We start from the raw sequence: 12,655 nt of genomic DNA on the forward strand, positions 1-12,655 counted from the left end.
ATCACCCCGGCAGGGTATCCGCAAGGTGAAAGCCAGGCATCCCGCCGCGAGGGGCCGTTGTGGAGATTAAGCAAGCTATTGCCCAGAGTCGCAGAGTGTGAACCCATGAATCGAGTAGGCACCGGAGCGAGAATTCTCGAGTCCATGGACATTTTAGGACTCAAGACCGAGCCGGGAATTGAACCCTGGTCCCGGGCTGACCTCTTCTGCCTCCTCTAACCAGTGAGCCACACTTCTCTTCTGTGCTGGTAGGTGGCATAGTTCAGCTCCACATGGCACAGCCTGTGTCATCTGCACTGGAAGGGGCGTGCACAGTCCTTATATAGGTGCCACCCCAGCACACCAAAATCCGTTTCTTTTCATGACACTGACCACTGGTATTTGAAGATAGGGCCCTTAAAGGGACAGTCCTTTACATTAAAATCCATTTGCAGAGCGAGGAGGATGAAAGGGTTAATAAATAATCAGTGGCTAGATAGAGTCTCTACCAGATAAGGCGTTACCAAAGGTAAGTAACTTGTTCATTTTATAGAGACTTTGAACTGCAGATTCCTTACTTTAGAATAGACAACCAAGCAATACATTCCCGGAAGTTGGCCTGCAAGACGGATTAGACTAGAAAGTCCTGAGGGACCTGAAAGGGCAAAGTGAATGTCACGTCGGACTTGACTGTCTAGACAGTACTGAATCAGACGCTTGGAAGGAAAGCTACATTGCTACCGGACAGATATCTAGGACAGAAGCTCTGTGGGCTAATGCAGGGGTAGCAGCCTTCGATCTGGTGAAATGAGCATGCAAACGCTCAGGAGGCTGCTTTTTGGCCAGTGCATAGCAGATTTTGATGTAGAGCACTATCATCACAAGATGTCCACTTCTGCACCACATGCCTTCCCTTTCTTGGCCTTGACATCCCACACAAAGAGTTTGAACGTCCACCTAGAACTCTATTGTTCCCCCAAGGTAGAATGACTTTTTTTTGTTCTAGCTGGTGGGGTCTCTCCTCTGCCTTAGAAGGGTGAAGCAGAGTGTAGAAGATGGGCAGAGAGATAGATTGGCTTACGTGAAAGGAAGTTACTACCTTTGGTGAAAAGGCTGCTAGAGTCCAAAGGACCAGCTTGTCTGGGTAGATAGTAGGGTACAGAGGATGTGCACATAATGTCTGTAGCTCAATTACCCTTTGGGCAGATGTTATTACCACTAGGAAGGCCGTTTGGATGGTTAGAAGCCTGAGTGAGCAGTTGTGGAGCTTCTAATAGGAAGGGCACATCAGAAAAGTGTGAACTAGGTCGAGCTCCAACTGAGGCATGATAAAAGGCGCTACTGGGAACATATGCTGGAGACCTTTCAGGAACCTATGTACAATAGGGAATTTGAAAATGGATGGCTTATTTGGCAACCGAGAAATGCCAAAATGGCAGAAAGAACCTTTTGATGTGACCAAAATAGAGCCCTGCTGGGCTAATGTGAGAATTAACAAAATAACCTGGGCAAGGGGTACAGATAGGGGATTAACGTGTTTATCTGCACACAATGCCAGAAACTTACTCCAATGGCAGGCGTATCCCATCTGGGTGGAGGGACGCCTGGCTGTCAATATTATATTACAGACTTCTGGCGGACGGTCGAAATCTGTTAGCTGTCATCAATCAATCTCCACGCAAAAAGGTGTAGCGTTTTTGGGTTTTGGTGCAGAACCCTGCCCTGTTGCTGAGGAAGAAGATCCTCCCGAAGAGGAAGCCTAATCGGAGGATAGATGCTCAAGCTCCACAGCTCGGCATACTATACTGTCCGTGCCCAATCCGGAGCCACAATGATGACTTGGGACGGCCGTTCCTGATCTTCTTATGACCTCTCGGCAGGAGTGCTTTTGGGGCAAAGGCATACAGGAGGCCCGTGCTCCACCCAAGACAAAAGCTGCCTTGAAAACTCCAGTGCGAAAATCTCAGGACATTGCACGTTCCCGGAAGAGGCGATGACATCTAACCAAGGATCTCCCCACTCTTGGAAGAAAACTGGCACCATTTCCGGATAGAGACGTAATTTGTGAACTGCTAAGCATTGATGGGCGAGTTTGTCTGCTCTGGCATTCAGAGCGCCCGGCAGGTGTCGAACCGCTAGGGATATGCCCTGGTGATCCAGCCATGTCGAGAGGCACAAGGCCTCTTGACAGAGGGTCCACAACCTTACCCAGCCCTGTCTTTTGCAGTACCACATGGTAGTGGAGTTGTCTGGAACCCCTGATCTCTGCAGGTGTGCTGCAACCACCACCAACCTCATGGTAAACACCCGATAGGCACTGGAAAGGCCGAAGGGGAGCACAGCGAATTGAAAGTGCTCTTAGCCCACCATGAACCACAGGGAATGTCTGTGGGCAGACAGAATGTGAAAATATGAGTCCGGACTTGGCCACAGGTGAGCATCTTGTACTTCTCCTTTTTCAGAAAAAGTTGAGGGCGCTGGTCTCTGTCCTTCTTGGGCACCAGAACATACCGGGAAATAGAAGCCACAACCTACTTCTGAAGTAAGGTGAGGTGGTCCTCTGTCAGCCAACTGTAAGTGGGTGGCCACAAAGGTGAGGGAGAAGCCCCTTTGGACCAGCTGGAAAACCAACTGGCTGATGTTATCAACCTGCAGACGTGAAGGTGATGGCGGAATCTAGCCCTCCCCTCCTGGATGGCTATGTAGGTTTGAGGGCAAACTTAAGGGGTATGGGGGATAAAGGTAGGTGGTGAACTGGTCTGACTTTTAGCAACCTGCCGTATGTGATCTATGGAAACCACCTCCTCTGCGACGAAGGGCCGGGAGACGCGGGACTTGAATAGGTGATTCATGAGGCAGGACCTTTTGACGAAAATGTGACTAAAAGGCTACCCTTACAACCGCTCCCCTTGAGATGCATGCTATCCACCATAATAGGGCAGATATAAGACATAAGAACATCGAATGGAAGATAAGTATACCTTCCATACCATTGTTGAGAGTACAGCTTTCTGCATTCACCGTTTGGAAAATTAAGGCAATCCCTTTGAGTTCAACAAGGAAGGTAAACTCTATTTGCCCTGAGGAAAGCCCTGGACCTTAGTGGCCTCTCAAAGGGCTGAAACATGTCAGCAAGACACTAGGGTCATAGGACCATCACCTCCTGAAAGCCCCTTGGGTGTGTGTATATGTATTTTTAATATCCCCTACGCCTCCAACAATAAAGGAATACCTGGAGACTAGAGGGATTTTTATCTTTAGACCCCCCCTCCGCCTTTCTCTCCTAAGCACTCCCTGGAATATGGTTGAGCCCACCCTGACCTTTAGGAGTCAGGGTGAACCCAATGATGAAGCATGACACCACTAGGGTGTGTGAGGGTTACTAAACAAAAAGGGAGTGCTTCCTTTCTCACGTTGAGCGGGTAAGACCAAAGTTTAGCGCTGAGCCCCAATACACTGGGTGGGATACCTCTAGTAGATAACATCGTACGGTGAACACTGCTTCATCCCTCCTATCAAAAATTGCTTGAGATAGTATGGCTTGTGCATCCTCCGAAACTATGGGCAGCACTTGTGCAACAGAGTCCCAGATCGTATGGGAGTATTAGTCCAAGAGACATGAAGTGCTCACTGACCGCAGTGCCAGACTGGCAAAAGAGAAACTCCGCTTCCCAAAGGTATCCAGCCTTTTAGATTTCTATTCGGTGGAGCGCTAGGTAATGCAGCAGGGTTGATTCTGTAAGTGGTCGCTAGGACCACCAAGCTGTCCTGGGTAGGGTGCTAGATGAGGAAGCTGGGGTCCCCCGTGGCGGGACTATGTCGGCAGTCAGTTGTCCTATGCACAAGAGTCCCTGTGCAGGGATTTGACCAGGTCTCGAATAGGACGTTTGTAAGCATTTCATTAAGAGTAAAGGTTTGGGGGCAACTCCCGAATGAAGCACCACAGTCAAGATGTTTATCTTGCTTGCCACGGAGGGTAGTGTAAGGTCCAGGACCTCAGCCGCCCTCCGCACACCACTGCGAATGAGGCACCCTCCTTTCTAGGAAGAGTAAGGGGAGAGACCTGGCCAGCGTCTAGTCCACTGGCATCCACCAGATCCTCAACCAGGTTTCCAAAGGGTTGACCAAGGGCTGGCAACCATATGGTTTTCGCAAACCCCTCCCATGTATCACTCAATCCAGGCCCGTCATAAGGATAAGACACTGGCTCTGACCAGAGGAGTCTGCCCCCGGTCGGCACAAGAACCAGCGTTCTGCCCCCACTCGGCACAAGAACCAGCGTCCGCCACCCGTCCGGCTCAGTCAGTCGGGAATAATAGAGGCAGGGCAGGCACTGGGCATTGGTGGCGACTGCATTGGAGCAGGCACTGGGGAAGGTTGAGGTCACTTGACCAGAGCAGCTCCAGATCAGTGACAGGATCCTTAAAGCCCAACTGGAACGAAGGCGTACCTGCCTGTGGAAAGCCAGAAGGGTCCCCTCCCAGACCCGTGGGACCTGAAGGCGCTCTATAAGGATTGGGCTGTCCAAAGATGAGGTGCCTGGCCTCATAATATTCTTTAAATTGGCAGGGTTCGCTCTGGCTCAGAAACTTACGGAGGTGAGGAGACGGCTCAGGCTCCACCACAGAGCTAGGCCTTGAGTGCCAATGGCCTGCAACTCGTCCGAAGACTTGTACGGCAAAGCTGAAGAGCTATTTGACTTTTTTCTTCTTGTGGGACTTCCCAAAAGAATTGAGGTGGGACAATGATCACAGTGTCCAACCCTGAAAGCGATACCTGGACCTTCCTTGTCACTGATATTGCTTAACGTCGCAGGGTCAGTCGGCGAAGAGCTTAAGGGCCTCACCCTCAGCACATTTCAGTCAGTCAGGTGCATTTGTAAAGTGCTAAGCTGCTTCCGGAGAAGAGACCCGGCACTCAAAGCAGCAAATGAGAAAGAACTGGCAACAGAGATCTAATCTTGGTCAAAGAGCCAAGTTTTTAGCTCTTTTTTTGTAACTGTGCACTGACTGAGACAAGCAAGGTTTAAGCAGTAAAGAGTTCCATAACTTCGCAGTCAGTACCGTGAATGACCTGCCTCCACGTTGAGCTTTAGCAAATCTGGTAATACACACATGCCGGCAGTCACTAGCTCTCAAAGATCTCTCGTCGGTATTGGTCAAGTCTGTTTCTCAAAAACAGCGGATCTTTGCCTTCAAGGGCTTTAAAAACCAGGGTAAGGGTCTTAAATATGATTCTTTTCAACCGTGGTAGCCAATATAGCTGTCTTAAGCGGGGTGAAATTAGTTGGGGAAAAGTGACCCAGCAGATCAGCCTGTTGCATTCTGAATTATTTGGAGTCTGTGGGTCAGATAGAGGCTGTTGACATAGTCAAGATGTGAATTTATGAGTGCACAGACCACAAATGTTTGAGTTTCCTGCGGAACAAGGAACAGCAGCTTCCTGAGAGATCCACGCTACAGGGAGAAAATCGAAGAGATCAGTTGGATTTGTGTTGTGAAATCGAGGTTGGAATCAAACAGGATGCCCAGATTCATAGCCAATGGGGGCCAATCAAGTTCATTAGGCCGCCAGAAGATTAGGGGGGTTCTGGCTGAAAATAACTCCTGTTTTGTCCGCATTAAATTTTAGAAAATGGGACAATTTAAGGTTTTAAAAATCATCGTGTACATATAAATAAAAGTTTTACATTCGAAGATTTATACATAATAAAAATACATCTTATGTTTATTTTCTTTGTAGATTGTTTTAAAAAACTTCTAGATGGTAATTTCCTTTCGTAGACAGTTGGTGTCGAAGCGCGTAGAGAAGAATTTGTCATTACCCTCATTTGTATTATTTATTGTTTCCTATATAAAATTGTTGTCAATGCAATGTATTTTTATCAAGTATAAATCTTCGAATGTAAAACTTTAATTTATATGTACATGATAATTATTAAAACCGTAAAAAATTGTTTTTAACAACATGACACCATCTTGCAGTTTAATGTTATTTCAGTAGTCTGGGTCTCAACACATATATCTAGGTTGCGTGCCTGGGTGTGTTATTTTTAATGGTCTATTAACCCTGACCCAGGAGCTTGATCCAATATTCAGGAGGTCCTTGTTACCTATAGTCGCATTTTCCATTCGAGGCATATCAGCTGCAGATTGCACACTATGCATAGATTACATAGCAGTTCCCACACCTAGCGGCGACCACCCGTATCTGCTGCAGTGGTTTGAAACAGAGTTTTAAGTACAGCCTGGCCCACAGTAGCTTGTTGTTTAGTTTGCACATCTACACAGTAATGCTTTGTGAATATGTGCGGTGTAGCCCATGTGGCAGCCTTGCATATGTCATCTAGGGGAATGTTCCCTAAGAATGCCATTGAAGCCCCTATTTTCTTGGTAGAATGGGCTTTTGGTGGGATTGTTAATGCGCGTTTAGCTTTTTGATAACACATTTGTATGCGTTTAACAATCCACCTAGCGATCCCTGACTTTGAAATGGGATTGCCTTTATGTGGCGGTGAGAAAGACACAAAGTTGTTTTGTCTTACGAAAGGTTTGTGTTCTTTCAATGTAGTACAGTAATGCTCTCTTGACATCTAAAGTGTCCAGAGCTCTTTCTGCGACTGTTTGAGGCTGCGAGAAAAACACGGGTAGCTCAACAGATTGATTTAGATGAAACGAGGAAATGACTTTTGGATTTGTACGAAGAACAACCTTGTTATGATGCATTTGCAGAAAGGGTTCCTGAATGGTAAATGCTTGTAGTTCACTAACCCTTCTGAGAGAGGTAATGGCTACTAGGAAAGCTACTTTCCAGGTTAGAAATTGCAATTTGCATTTATGTAATGGTTCAAAGGGAGGTCCCATTAACCTTGTGAGAACTACATTTAGATTCCACACTTGTGCGGGTGGTGTTCTGGGAGGAATTATTCTTTTGAGTCCTTCCATGAAAACATTAATAGCTGGCACTCTAAAAAGAGATAGATGCTGTCTATTTTGCAAGTATGCTGCAATAGCTGCAAGGTGTAACCTGATAGACGTATAGGCTAACTTACACTTTTGAAGGTGCAGTACATATCCAATGATGTGTTGAATAGAGGATCAATTTGGTTGTTTTGGCAGTATATGACAAACTTTTCCACTTCGCAGCGTAACATGCTCTAGTGGTGGGGCGTCTAGCTTCTTTGATAACGTTCATACAGTCCGAGGGAAGGTTGAGGTAACCAAACACTATGATCTCAGGAGCCAGATCGCTAGGTTGAGCTGAGCTGGGTCCGGGTGCTGGATCTCTCCACGGTTCTGCGTTAATAGGCGTGGAGATCGGTTTCGTTTTTGGTCTGGTACTACAGACATTTGCAACAGCGTGGTGTACCACGGTTGTCTGGCCAAAGTTGGAGCGATCAGGATGAGCGTTAGGGAATGTTGCTGTAGTTTGCGCACCACTAATGGAATTAGTGGGAGAGGAGGAAAAGCGTACGCAAATAGTTTTGACCAGTTCATCCATATCGCATTGCCTTTGGACAATGGGTGTCGGTATCTGTCGGCAAAGTTTGGGCTTTTTGCGTTTTCGTGGGTGGCAAAGAGGTTGATTTGAGGTTGTCCCCACATTTGAAAGAACGGATGAAGAACTTGTGGATGAAGTCATCATTCGTGAATTTGCTGAGTTTGTCGACTTGGCAGATCTGCCATGGTGTTTTGTACTCCTGGGACGTGTTGGGCTAATAGGCAGATCTTTAGTGGTATAGCCCATCTCCATATCTGCTGTGCTAACAGAGAGCTGCAGAGAGTGTGTCCCTCCCTGTTTGCTTATGTAGTACATAGCTGTCATATTGTCTGTGCGGACTAGGACAGCTTTGCCTGACACTTGAGTTTGAAAAGCTTTTAGGGCTAGAAACACAGCTAGTAACTCTAGGTGGTTGATATAGAGTAGCTTTTGTTGCGGTGAGCTTTTGTTGGTGTGATGCAGGAGGTGAGCTCCACAGTCGGAGAGTGATGCGTCCGCTTTTAAGACTACTTGAGGAACTGGCTCTAGAAACGGTCGCCCTTTGGAAAGATTTTTGGTGTTCCACCATTGCAGAGAACGAGGAGTCTGACCGTCCACCAACACTAGGTCTGTTAGTTGACCTTGAGCCTGGCTCCATTGGCGTGCTAGGCACTCTTGAAGTGGACGCATTTGCAATCTTGCGTGAGGAACTATGAATATGCAAGATGCCATCATTCCTATGAGCTGCATGAACACTCGAGCTGGTAGTGAGTGTTGCGGCTTGAATTTTGTTAGACGAGTCTGTACACTTGTTATCCTTGCTGGAGAGGGATACGCTAGTGTTAACTGGGTGTTTATTGTAGCGCAGAGATACTGTTGTATATGTGAGGGTTGTAGATGCGACTTGGTGTGATTTTGAATATGCTACTTACCAGTATGCATCTGTTCTTGGCATGTAGGGCTGCGGACATTCATATCTGTGCATAGATCGCCGCCTAGTGTTGGGTCCGGATGATTGCACATTGTTGTCCTGGAAGAGTCTTCGAAGTATCACAAGATAGGTGGCTCCTCCCCTGGACTACAGTGCGCATGGGCATCAACTCCATCCCCAGATTGTTTTTAGCCATTGTGGCCAAGATGTAGTGAAACTCAGTGAATGATGACCATGCTATGAGTAAATGTGAATACTGCAGCTGCTACAGGCGCCGGGGAGGAGGGCGGGCGATATGAATGTCAGCAGCCCTACATGCCAAGAACAGATGCATACTGGTAAGCAGCATATTCGGTTCGAGGCATGTGGGCTGCTGAATTCATATCTGTGCATAGAATACATAGCAGTACCTCCATTAGCGGCGGCCGCCCGTGCCAGCTGCAGCAGTTTGGAAAAGTGTTTTGAGAACAGCCTGCCCTACAGCTGCCTGCTGTTTGGAGTGCACATCAACACAGTAATGCTTAGTAAATGTGTGTGTGGTAGACCATGTGGCTGCTCTACATATGTCTTCCAAAGGAATGTTTCCAAGGAATGCCATAGAGGCCCCCAACTTTCTGGTGGAGTGGGCTCTTGGTGGAATGGTAAGGGTACATTTTGCTTTCAGATAGCAGATCTGGATACATTTAACGATCCACCGAGCAATACCAGCCTTGGAAATAGGGTTACCTTTGTGGTGTGGTGCAAAGGCGACAAAGAGTTGCTTAGTTTTCCTGAAATCCTTGGTCCTATCGATGTAATACATCAGGGCCCTTTTTACGTCAAGGGTATGGAGCATCCGCTCTGCCAAAGACTCTGGATTTTGAAAGAAAACAGGTAATTCAATAGTCTGGTTGATATGAAATTGAGACACAACCTTGGGAAGAAATTTAGGGTTAGTGCTAAGCACTACCCTGTTGGAATGAATTTGAATAAATGGCTCTTGGATAGTTAGGGCTTGTAATTCACTAACCCTCCGTAGCGATGTAATTGCTACTAGGAAAGCCACTTTCCACGTCAAGAACTGAATCTCGCAGGAATGCAGTGGTTCAAAGGGAGGACCCATCAGCCTGGTAAGGACCACATTGAGGTTCCACTCTGGAGCTGGTGGAGTCCATGGAGGAATGACTCGTTTGAGCCCTTCCAGAAAAGCCTTAATGGCGGGCACCCTGAAGAGGGAGAGGTGCTGCCTATTCTGTAGATAAGCGGCCATTGCAGACAGGTGAATGCGAATGGAAGCATAGGCCAGATTACACTTGTACAGATGGAAAAGGTAACAGATGATGTTCTGAATAGAAGCATCCAGCGGGTTAATGTTGTGGTCTGCACAATAGATGACAAACCGCCTCCATTTAGCCGCATAGCATGCTCTGGTGGTGGGCTTTCTCGCCTCCCGAATGATGTCCATACAGTCGGAAGGTAAGTGCAGGTAGCCAAACTCTAGGACTTCAGGAGCCAGATCGCCAGATTGAGCTGTTGCGGATCTGGATGCTGAATGTCGCCATGGCTCTACGTCAGAAGGCTGGGTGTGAGATGTAGCCTCTGATACGGTACCACGGACAGTTCTAGAAACATGGTGTACCATGGTTGGCGAGCCCACGTTGGAGCAACTAGGATGAGAGTCATCGAGTGCTGCCTGAGCTTGCGTGCCATCAGAGGTGCTGGGGGAAAAGCGTACGCAAATTTGCCTGACCAGTTCATCCATATCGCATTGCCCTGCGACTGTGGGTGTGGGAACCTGGCGGCGAAGCTTTGGCATTTTGCGTCCTCCCTTGTGGCGAAGAGGTCGATCTCTGGATGACCCCACCTTCGGAAGTACGGTTGGAGAACTGATGGATGTATCTCCCACTCGTGCATTTGGTGGCTGTGCCTGCTGAGCAGGTCCGCCATCTGATTGTCCTTGCCCGGGAGGTGTTCCGCCATGAGGAAGATGTTCCTCTGAATGGCCCACTTCCACATGCTCTGAGCCAGATGAGACAGCTGCGTAGAGTGTGTTCCTCCCTGCTTTTGAATGTAGTACATGGCTGTCATGTTGTCCGTCCGGATCAACACGACCTTGCTGCACAGATGTACTTTGAAGGCTTTTAGTGCCATGAAGATTGCCATCAACTCCAGAACATTGATGTGCATCTTCCTTTGCTGTTGCGTCCATAGTCCCTGCACAGTGTATTGGAGTACATGCGCTCCCCATCCCTGGAGAGAAGCTTCCGTCGTCAGGATGATCTGTGGCACCGGCTCTCGGAACGGTCGGCCCTTGCAAAGGTTTCGTGGATTCCACCAATGCAGAGAGTTGTATGCCCGACCGCTCACCAACACTAGGTCTTTTAACTGGCCGTGAGCCTGAGTCCACTGACGTGCTAAGCACTCCTGAAGCGGACGCATATGTAGTCTCGCGTGCGGGACAATGGAGATGCAGGAGGCCATCATGCCTATCAACTGCATGAACACTCTTGCTGGAAGCGAGTGTTGAGGTCTAAATTTTTGAATCAGCGATTGAATGCTGCTGACTCTCACTGAATTCGGCTGGGCTATGGCCGCCAGAGTGTCTATGGTCGCACCCAGATACTCCCGTATGTGGGCGGGCTGGAGGTGGGACTTTGGGTAATTCAGTGAGAATCCCAGATCGTGCAGGAGGTGAATGGTGTGGGACACATGGGCGGCACATTGCTGGGCTGACTTTGCTTGGATGAGCCAGTCGTCCAGATAGGGGTAGACGTGGATGTTTTGTCTCCTTAGATGTGCCGCCACCGTCGCCAGGCACTTCGTGAACACCCGGGGTGCTGTGGTGACACCGAAAGGCAAAACCCTGAATTGGTAGTGCTGGTTTTGGATGGTGAACCTGAGGTATTTTCTGTGTGAAGGGTGTAGTGGAATGTGAAAGTACGCATCCTTCAGGTCTAAAGTGGCTAGAAAGTCCCCCTGCCGGAGCAGCGGGAGCACTTGCTGCAGGGTCAGCATATGGAAGTGCTCCGACAGGATGTAGAAGTTGAGGGGCCTGAGATCCAGGATGGGCCTGAGGGACCCGTCCTTCTTTGGAATCAGGAAGTACAGGGAGTAAACGCCTGTGCCTCTTTCCTGCATAGGCACGAGCTCTATAGCCCCTTTTTGCAGCATGACGGTGACCTCCTGCTGCAATAAGTGCAAGTGCTCGTCCGACATAGGACGGTGCCTTGGGGGAATGTTTGGTGGAGTGGATGTTAACTCCAGACAATAACCGAATTGGATAAGCTTTCTGACCCACCTGTCCGTGGTGATGGACTTCCACACGGGCAGGAACTGCTGGAGTCTCCCACCGACCGGTGTTGTGTGGTCGGGGGGCAGTGACAAGGCGTCACTGTTTGCTGGCGGTAGAGGACCTGGAGCTGTTGTTGCCACGTCCTCTGCCTTTGGCGCTGTTGCCGCGATATCCACCTTGACTCTTGTTGGCATAAGTAGTCTGGGTGTTGCCCTTGTAGAATTGCGCGGACTGTGAAAGCTGACCTCTTGAGGTGCCTCTAGTATTGGAGCTACTAAAGGACCCACCCTGAAACTGCTGGGACTGCAAGGCACCCATGGATTTGGCAGTGTCGGTGTCCTTCATTTTCTCTAGGGTGGTGTCAACCTCTGGGCCAAACAGGTGATCTGGGTTGACCGTTTGGTTCAAGATGGTGGTTTGGATGTCTGGCTTGAAACCGGAGATTCTTAGCCAGGCATGTCTCCGAAGCACAACACTGGTGTTAATAGCTCGCGCAGCGGTGTCGGCTGTGTCCAGAGCGCACTTAATGGAAGCGTTGGAGATGAGCTTCCCCTCTTGGATTAGCATCTCAGCCCCTTCTTTGTATTGATCAGGCAGGTGTTGCAAAAGGGTCTCTAGTGTATCGTAGTGCGCCCTGTCATAACGCGCCAGAAGTGCCTGTGTGTTCGAGATGCGCCATATGTTGGCTGCCTGTGCTGCTACCCTCTTCCCCGAAGCCTCAAAGACCTTGGATTCTTTGTCTGGGGGAGGAGCATCACGCGTAGTTTGAGAATTGGCCCTCTTCCGGGTATTGGAGACGACCAGGAAGTCCAGAGGCAACTGTCCTTTAATGTAGGTTGGATCAGTAGGTGCCGCCTTGTATTTTTTGTCAATCCTCGGGTTGATGACTCTCGCCCTGGTAGGTTCCTTGAAGACCTCAGCAGCATGCTTCAAAACACCTTTCAGCATAGGCAGAGTTTTCACAGTCTTTCCTGATACTGAAAAGGTGTCAAAGA

At 48.6% G+C, this 12,655-nt stretch overlaps 1 protein-coding gene across 1 annotated transcript in view; it reads right to left on the reverse strand.

Moving 5' to 3' along the window:
• The window catches only part of GPCPD1 (glycerophosphocholine phosphodiesterase 1), a 941,421-nt gene that overhangs the window by 301,423 nt on the left and 627,343 nt on the right, over window positions 1-12,655 (reverse strand). The window lies entirely within an intron of this gene.

The sequence above is a fragment of the Lissotriton vulgaris genome, chromosome 6 (genome assembly GCF_964263255.1).
Source record: "Lissotriton vulgaris chromosome 6, aLisVul1.2, whole genome shotgun sequence".
Taxonomy (NCBI): Eukaryota; Metazoa; Chordata; class Amphibia; order Caudata; family Salamandridae; genus Lissotriton; species Lissotriton vulgaris.